Below are 9,091 nucleotides of genomic sequence, written 5' to 3'. Positions count from 1 at the left end.
TCGAAAGTGAGGAAAAAATTACGGAGCATTTTTTTCTTTTTTTTCCTCTCTCTTTTCGGATTTTCCCTTTTCTCTCCCCTTCTCCTCTCCCCCCTTTTTTCCTCCCCCCCTTTCCTCCCTCTCCTTTTCTCTCTCTCTCCCCTCTCCCTCTCTTCTCTCTCTCCCCTTTTCTCTCTTCTCTCCCTCCCCTCCTCTCCTCTTCTCTCTCCCCTTCTTCCTCTCTCTTTCTCTCTCTCTCTCTTCTCCTTCTCTTCATTCGGTCCTCTTCTCCCCGTACGTGAAAAGACCGACCGAGGATAAGGGGAGGAAGGAGAGGTGACGAGGAGAAATACGGCGCTCAGCAAGAAGAACAAGGAAATGATAAAAAAGCCGTTCTGAAGAACCCTCAGCTTCGGCCCTCATGTCGGGGACGGGAATTTGTTCCCTAAAGCGGGTTTCCTCTTGGCCCGTAAACGCTGCTGTGGAAAAGAGACGGTCAACATTGGCGGGGGGAAAAGGGGTTTTATTTTTTTATTTTTTTTAGCTTATTGTAGGTATTTTTGTTTTCTCTTTTTCTCTTCGCGTCCATTTCTTTTAAGGAGAGGGGGGATAAAATTTTGTTTTTTTTTGTTAAAATTTTCTTTTGTTATTATTTTTTAAATATTCTTGTCCTTATCGGGAAAAAACATAGCAAGGATCCTCTAAGAAAAGGAAAGAAAAGATGCTTGTTTAATATTTCTTCAGCTCAATTGAAACCTTTGTCAAGCACAGACAAGCATTTAAACCCCTTTTTGAGGTTCATCAAAAACCCATAAACTTTTTTTTTTAGCGGTTTAGAATCCCCTTTACAGGGGCGTATTTCGTTCCCTTATTGTTTCCAAATAATGGCAAAGGAGGATAAAGTTCCTAAAAAATAGTCCAATGTCCTTGGTGATATTGTTTATGCTACAAAAGGCAAGAATGAATATAAAGGACAATCTAAGAAATCTGAATTCGGTTTTCTATGTTATAGAATTTTACATTTTTTTTTCATTTGCTTTAATATAATTATAAAAACTTTAAAAATTGGGCGAGTTCAGGGTAAATAAAAAAAAAAAATCAGTCAAAGGGATGACAAAAAATATAAAATTTAACTTTTGTGGTACTGTCCATCATTTTTTCATAAGCCAGAAAAAACCAAACATTGAAACAAAGTTAAGATTATTTTCGGACAAAATTATTAAAATTTCTAAATAGCCCATGAATCCTGGAAAAATTTGTTTTTGATTCAAAAACGGCAATCAAGATAATTTTATATAACTCTTTTTTTATTAGTTTTAGATCAATGTCCGAAATGATTTTATTTTTTTGTTTTAGAAACAAACCCCAATAAAGGCAGTTTATGATAATGTTTTTTTCAACATTAAGCTAAATTGCTGGTGTCCCCATTCTATAAGTCTCTCTCTCTCCTCCTCTCTTCTTCTCTCCTCTCTCTCTCCTCTCTTATATATATTATTATTATTTTATATAATATAATTAATTATTATAGTGTGTGTGGGGTGTGGGGGGTGGGTGTGGTTGGTGTGGGGTTGGTATGTGTTCCCGGACACCACACACACACACCACACACACACACACCACACCACACACACACACACACACACACACACAACACAATTATATATATATAAAATAAAATATTTTATATATATATATAATATAAAATAATATATTAAATAAAATATATAATATAAATATATATATATAATATATATAATATTATATATATTTATATTATATATATATAATATTATATATATATATATATATGGAATGCGCTCGCACGGTGTGTGCGTGTTGGATCAAACCCTCCCAGAAACCCCCTTTCCCAAACATATAAACAAGTGTTCGGGGCCTTCACCCCCGCGTCCACGCCCCGTTTTCTGCAGGTCAATGTGTGATGGCGACCAAGCAACCATAAAGGATCCCCAAAACATAGTTTTTGTGTTGCAGCAGCCCATTTTACGTGGTGGGGGAAGGGTGGGTGAGGTTTGGGGGCGGGTGGTGGTACGGCCTTTATGGTGCATGTGGGGTAGGGGTTTATGGTGTAAAATTTGTGTAGAGGTTTTAAGTGTAAAGGTCGTTAGGTTTTTAAAAGGGGTAAAAGGGGATATAGGTTTTTGGTGTGAATGGGAGTAGGGAGTTTTTTTGGTGAATTTGTTGTAGGGTTTATGGTGCAAATGGGCGGTAAGGCTTTATGGGAGGAGGGGGTTTCATGGGATAGGGGAGTGACGCAGATCATTGTTTTTATCATTCGATTTATATTACTATAATTTTATCATCATCAATTTTATATTACCTTTTCATTTTAACTACTACCCTCATCATTTTAACTTTTTATATTACCTTTTAATTTCTATTATCATTATTTTTTTGTTTCTGTTCATCATTTCATTACTGCTATATTATTCATATCATTCAAGAAAATATTTTGTGCAAGCAGTGGCGCCTCGGAGAGGATGCAATCAAGAGTTATTTTTGGGGGGTTTCTACACGGGCGATGATTCTTACTGATTCTGGTAGATCTACACTTTTTTTCTTAATTTTAAAATATAAAAATAATATTATATTATATATATATAAATAATATATAGGTAATATAATTAATATATTAAAATATAAATAATATAAAACAATATATATTATAATATATATATATTATATATAAATATATTTTATATTAAAAATATAAATAATATATAAAATATATTATTTAATGTGTGTGGTTGGGTTTTGTGTGTGTGTGTGTGTTATGTGTGTGGTGTGGTGTGTGTGTTTTATCAGTATTAAACGTACTATGTTTTACCCATTTTACCCCCAAATAGTGATTTTTCCCTTTTATGGTAAAATCTATTATTATTGGTATTTTAAAGGGATTCCACACTTTTTACTCATTTGGGATAAACCCCATCAATAGCAAGCTCCTAAGCTCTTAAATCCGACTGCTCCCACCGCTAGATCGCAGCACTTCAAGTTGCGAATTCCTTATCACAACTATATAATCCCTAACTGGCTGCTTCCCTTCCTCCCCTCGGCCGAGCAAGGACCTGAGGGACGGTGGCATGCTGTGACGTCAGTGAAAGGGCCCCATGGCGGGCCGGGAGACTCCGATGGGGGCCAGGGACGCGGGCGGGGCGAGGGGGGACACCCCTGTTCTCCCCCGCCTCACAGGATCCGGCATCAAGGTCCTACTCGAGAATGCAAGATCGAATTCGGCTGCAAGTTGTTTTCCTGCGCTGCCAGAATTGAGTACGAGTCGCCGGCCATCGCAGACAGGATCATATTCAAGTCGAGGAGAAAGATCAGGATCCTCTTTAAGTCGACTCGCACCAAGACCAGAATCTTCTTTAAGCAGAACCATGCCAAGACCAGAATCTTCATTAAATCGACTCGCGCCCAGACCAGAAACTTCTTTAAGTCGACTCGCGCCCAGACCAGAATCTTCTTTAAGCCGCCTCGCGCCAAGACCAGTATCTTCTTTAAGCCGAACCATGCCAAGACCAGAATCTTCTTTAAGCCGAACCATGCCAAGACCAGAATCTTCTCTGAGTCTACTTGCGCCAAGACCAACATCTTCTTTAAGTCATCCCTCAGTAACACCAGAGTCGCCAACAGCTGAACCAGGATCGACAGCACCCCAACTTGCAGCGAGGCCAGAAATTCATTCAGATCGACTCTTAACAAGACCAGAATCATCTCTAAGTCGACTCACGGGAAAAACCCCAGAATCGCCTCCATGTCAACCAGCAAAAAGACCAGAACCAAAAAACCACCCCACCCGGCCGCAGAAAGACCAGGATCCGCCAGAGCTCGGCAACCCATCCGCCTAAGATCAAAAGCTCTGAAGAAATCAGTCTCGACATTCGCTGTGCAAAAGCCAGTCAGCGACGCCCTTTGTCCCTGCCATGCATTCTTCCACCGCTTCCTTATTACCCAAAGGGCCCCTCCCCCCCCTTATCCTCCCCTGTGCCCCTTTGCCCAATCAAGGGGAAGCCCGAAGCCCGGAGCACGGTTAAGGACCTCAAAGAAGACCAACAACGCATTCTCCATGAAGAAAGAGTTTGGAAGAAAAGCAGGACTTGGTTCAAACAGTAGACGTTGAGACGGACACACTGCAGTCAGGAGATGCACGGGGGAGGCACAACAAAGTAGAGTGAACATTGACCTGAGTATGGTTAAGACCCCATCTTGCTGTAGTAAAGACCACACCTAGTGTAGTGAAGACACACCCTAGTGTAGTGAAGACACACCCTAGTGTAGTGAAGCCCACACCCTAGTGTAGTGAAGACACACCCTAGTGAGTGAAGGCACACCCTAGTGTTGAAGACATACCTTAGTGTGGTGAAGACACATTCTTGCGTGGGGAAAAACACAATTCTTTGTGTTTACATCACAATACAATGTGTCTACACCACAGTACGGTGTGCCTACACCACGGTATGATGTGCCTACACCACAGTACGATGTGCCTACACCACAGTACGATGTGCCTACACCACAGTACGATGTGCCTACACCACGGTATGATGTGCCTGCACCACAACATGAAGTGCATAGACCATACTTCAAACCACACATCGAAGTAATACAATACTCTTAAAAGGCCGGAGCGCGAGAAGGCCACCAATGGGAGTCGCAGAATACCAACGCTCTAATTCGTCGGGAGGACAGGTTTCTCCGACAAATCATTTTGTTGATGATTTGGAACACACGGATGCCACGGGACAAAAGAGAAACGAGAAAAAAAAATCAGAGAAATAGAGATAAGATCAGAAGATATATATATATGTTTAAGACAACAGTAATTTTTTTTTCGATACGTTTGATGACTGGTATAAAAAATATTCAAACCGACGGAGAAATTTAACATCTTCTGAACACCTTTTTTGTGCCTGACATAAATGGGGTTTGTTCAGCAAAACATGATGGTGAACAACAGTTACTATATTCCTGTTGAATTATAAGGAAAATAAAGCAATGTATTTCCAGTATTTTCATCTGTTTTCTTATTTCTTGTCCTCACCAATGCCACTGAAATGTGTGGAATTTTCCTATTCCCATAATATCTTAATTTATCTTAATGTCAAGTTAATATCATAACATGTGTTCTTGTGTCTGGTTACTCTCTCACTCTCCATCCACAGATCAGTGATTTTTAACCTTGGGGGCGCCCGTAATTCCCGAGGGGGGCGTAGCGATGTGTATAGGCGTATGTCAGTTTGTGGGTGCGTCCCCGGTTAAAAATGCTTGGCGATTCTATATACAATAATTATTTGCTTCTTTCTTTCATAATAGCGGTTTATGCTAGCAATAACAATATAAATAATTATTATTATCATTATTATTTATTATCATTATTATGAATTATTATCATTATAAAAACCTGTGCCAATGCCCTAATCATAGATTACCAAGCATTATGACGATCATAATTTCACTGCCCAAATAGTGTATATATAATATATATATATATATATATTATATATATATATATATAATATATATATATAATGCATACATATATATAGATTATGTATATATTAATCTATATATATATATATTATATATATATAAAATATATTAATATATATATATATATGTACATATATATGTGCATATATATACGCATTTTGCATATATGTGTGGTTTGTGTGTGTGTGGATCTACACACACACACACACACACACACACACACAACACACACACACACAAAAAACACATACACACACACACACACCACAACACCACACACACACCACACAAATATATATATATATGTATGTATATATATATGTAATTTTATATATTATATATATATATATATATATATTTAATATAATTATATTTATATATATATATATGGCGTACGCCAAGGACAAGGCGAATACCATCTCCCTGGAGATATTAGAGGCCACTGAAGGTGCGAAAGGCTCGGCTGAAGGGAATCAAGTTTTGGGCGTCGTTCCATGGTGCGTAGGGCTCGGACACTGCTGAGAAGGGACAAGGAACAGTTCATCAGGAATCTTGCTGAGGAGGTCGAAGGCCATTCTTGGTAAATGACCTTCGCCCTGCCCCCCAAAAGCCCTGAGAAAACTGAACCTAAGCCCTCCTCACAGATGACTGCAGTCCGATCAGCGGATGGAGGATCATCTAGATCATGTGGGGTTGTGAAGGGTTGGGCTGAGTTTTTTGAACAGTTTGTACCAGGTGGATCCTCCAACAGTTAGCTTGGATGCAACGATGTCTCAGTGCCTGTGCGGACCCACCCATCAGCGAGGAACCTCCTACCCTAACAGAGGTTAGGCTGGCGATTTCCAAGCTGAAGAGTGGGAAAGCTTGCAGGAAATTTTGTGATATCCCTGCTGAACTGCTAAAGGCTGGGGGTGAACCTATGGCTCGGGGCCTGCATACAGTCTGACTGCCATTTGGCAGTCGGGTACCATTCCCCCTGACCTGCTGAGGGGCGTGGTCATTCCCTCTGGAAGGGGAAAGGGGATCGATGGGACTGTAACAACTACCGTGGCATTACATGCTCAGCATACCAGGCAAGGTTCTCGCTCACATTCTTCTGAAACGGCCCCGCAACCACCTACTGGGGCACCAGAGACCGGAGCGGGTCTGGTTTTACTCCGGGCCCAAGTCCACAATAGACCGTATACTAGCGCTTCGAGTAATTTTTGGAACGCCGTCGTGAGTTTGGTCGTGGGTTGCTTGCAGCCTACATCGACCTCAAGAGGCGTTTGACTCGGTGCATCGGGAATCGCTATGGGAGATTCTGAGGCTCAGGGGAATTCCGACACAGTTTATTGGCCCTGATAGCAAGCCTCTATAGGTATAAAAGTGCTGTAAAGTGTGGTGGGGGTATGTCGAACTTCTTCCCTCTTAATTTCAGGGGTGAGGCAAGGCTGTGCCCTTCACCCACACTTTCAACACTTGTATGGACTGGATAATGGCAGAGCTACTAGTCAAAGTCAGTGCGGAGCAAACTAGGCAATTTTAAAGGTCTCGGACCTTGACTTTGCCGACGATGTTGCCATCTTATCTGAGTCCTTGGAGTCACTTGTGGCGGCTCTTGATGCATTTAACAATGAGGCGAAGCCCCTAGGCCTAGAGGTCTCCTGGACCAAGACCAAGATTCAGGACTTTGGGGGCCTGTTAGGGGAACCCGTTCAGTCGATCCATGTTGCGGCGAGGAAAGTTGAAGTCACAGTAAGTTTTACATACTTGGTAGCGTAGTCCATATCTCTGGGTTGTCAGACCAGGAAGTCAGTAACGGATTGGTTTTGGCACAGGACCCATGAACTCGGGTCAACAAGAGCGTTTGGAGATGTCGGTACCTAGCAGAAGGACCCAAGCTGCGTGTCTTCAAGGCCTTGATACTTCCCGTTTTGCTCTATGGAAGCGAAACCTTTGGGCGCTATCAGGCCTTGGAGTCTCGCCTTGATGCCTTTTGTAACAAGTCCCTTCCCGGATCATGGGGTACAGTTGGCAGGACCACGTGTCCAACCGGCGGTTACACCGTGAGACTGGCATGGGACCTGTTACTTGCATAACCGGGGTCGCCAAAATCAGGCTATATGGCCACCTAGCTCGCCTCCCTATGGACGACCTGCCCACAGGTTGTCTCTCTGGAGACAACCCGGGGGGAGGAGACCTGTGGGACGTCCTAGGAGATCATGGCTTGGGCAGCTCGACGAGACCTGTCGTGAGGAACTAGAGATGGGCCGTGTGCCTGCCTGGAGACTCGCCTCGAGGGATCCTCGTGGCTGGAAGCGAAGGGTGGATGCGGCCATGCGCCCCCGTCGGCGTTAGCCCCTTGATGATGGATGATGATGTATATATATATGTATAATTTTATATTTTATTTTATATATAATTATATATATATATTAATATATGTGTGTGTGTGTGTGTGTGTGGTGTGTGTGTGTGTGTGTGTGTGTGTGTGTGTGTGTGTGGTGTGTGTGTAGATAAAATATATACACAAAACACGCATATATATACATATCTATCTGTCTATTTATTTATCTATCTATCTATCTATCATCTATCTATCATCTATCATCTATATATATATATATATATATATATAATATATATATTTTAAAATACACATTATATATACATATATTACAATATATATATATAATATATATATATATAATATATATATATATAAATATATATATATTATAAATATATACATATATAGATAATACACACAGACACACACACACACACAACACACCACCCACCCCCAAACCCCACACACACACACACACACACACAATATTATATATATATATATATTTTAATATATATATTTAATATATACATATATATATATATATATATATATATATATATATATATATATATATATGTATGTATATGAATGTACATATATGTATTTTATGCATATATAACATATATGCATATATATGTACACACACACACACCACACACCACACACACACACACCACACACACACACCACCACACACAACCCCACCCCACACACCCACCCCAACACACACACACACACACGATATGCGTATATGCATTTATACACATATATATATATATTTGTATATTTAAATTTGAATATTTACATGCATACGGTAGATGAGCATAAAAATCCTCATCGCCGCATCGCAATGAATGGCCGAAGTGCTGACGCGGTCTTACTCACGCGTCGCGCCTGCCAACCACTGAACCACAACCACACGAACCACCGTTCTAGGCGATAATCACGCAATGGAAGACGAAAGCGAAAGTGTTTACAGGAACACTGTTGCGCACTAGAGAGATAGAGTGAGATAGGAGAGGAGAGGGGAGGAGAGGAGAGGAGAGAAAGAGAGAGAGAGGGGAGAGAAGGAGAGAGGGGAGGAGGAGAGAGAGAGAGAGAGGAGGAGAGGAGAGGAGAGGAGAGGAGAGGGGGGAGAGAGAGGAGGGAGAGGAGAGAAGAGAGAGAGGAGAGATGAGAGAGGAGGCGGTTTAAGGGAGGGAGAGGGAAAGGGAAAAAGGAGAGAGTTATAGCTGGTTTTTAAAAAGTTGCATTGGGCGACACACA

The sequence above is a fragment of the Penaeus monodon genome, chromosome 38, assembly GCF_015228065.2.
Source record: "Penaeus monodon isolate SGIC_2016 chromosome 38, NSTDA_Pmon_1, whole genome shotgun sequence".
Taxonomy (NCBI): Eukaryota; Metazoa; Arthropoda; class Malacostraca; order Decapoda; family Penaeidae; genus Penaeus; species Penaeus monodon.
The sequence above is the reverse complement of the archived record's forward strand: the minus strand, read 5'-3'. Positions refer to the sequence as shown.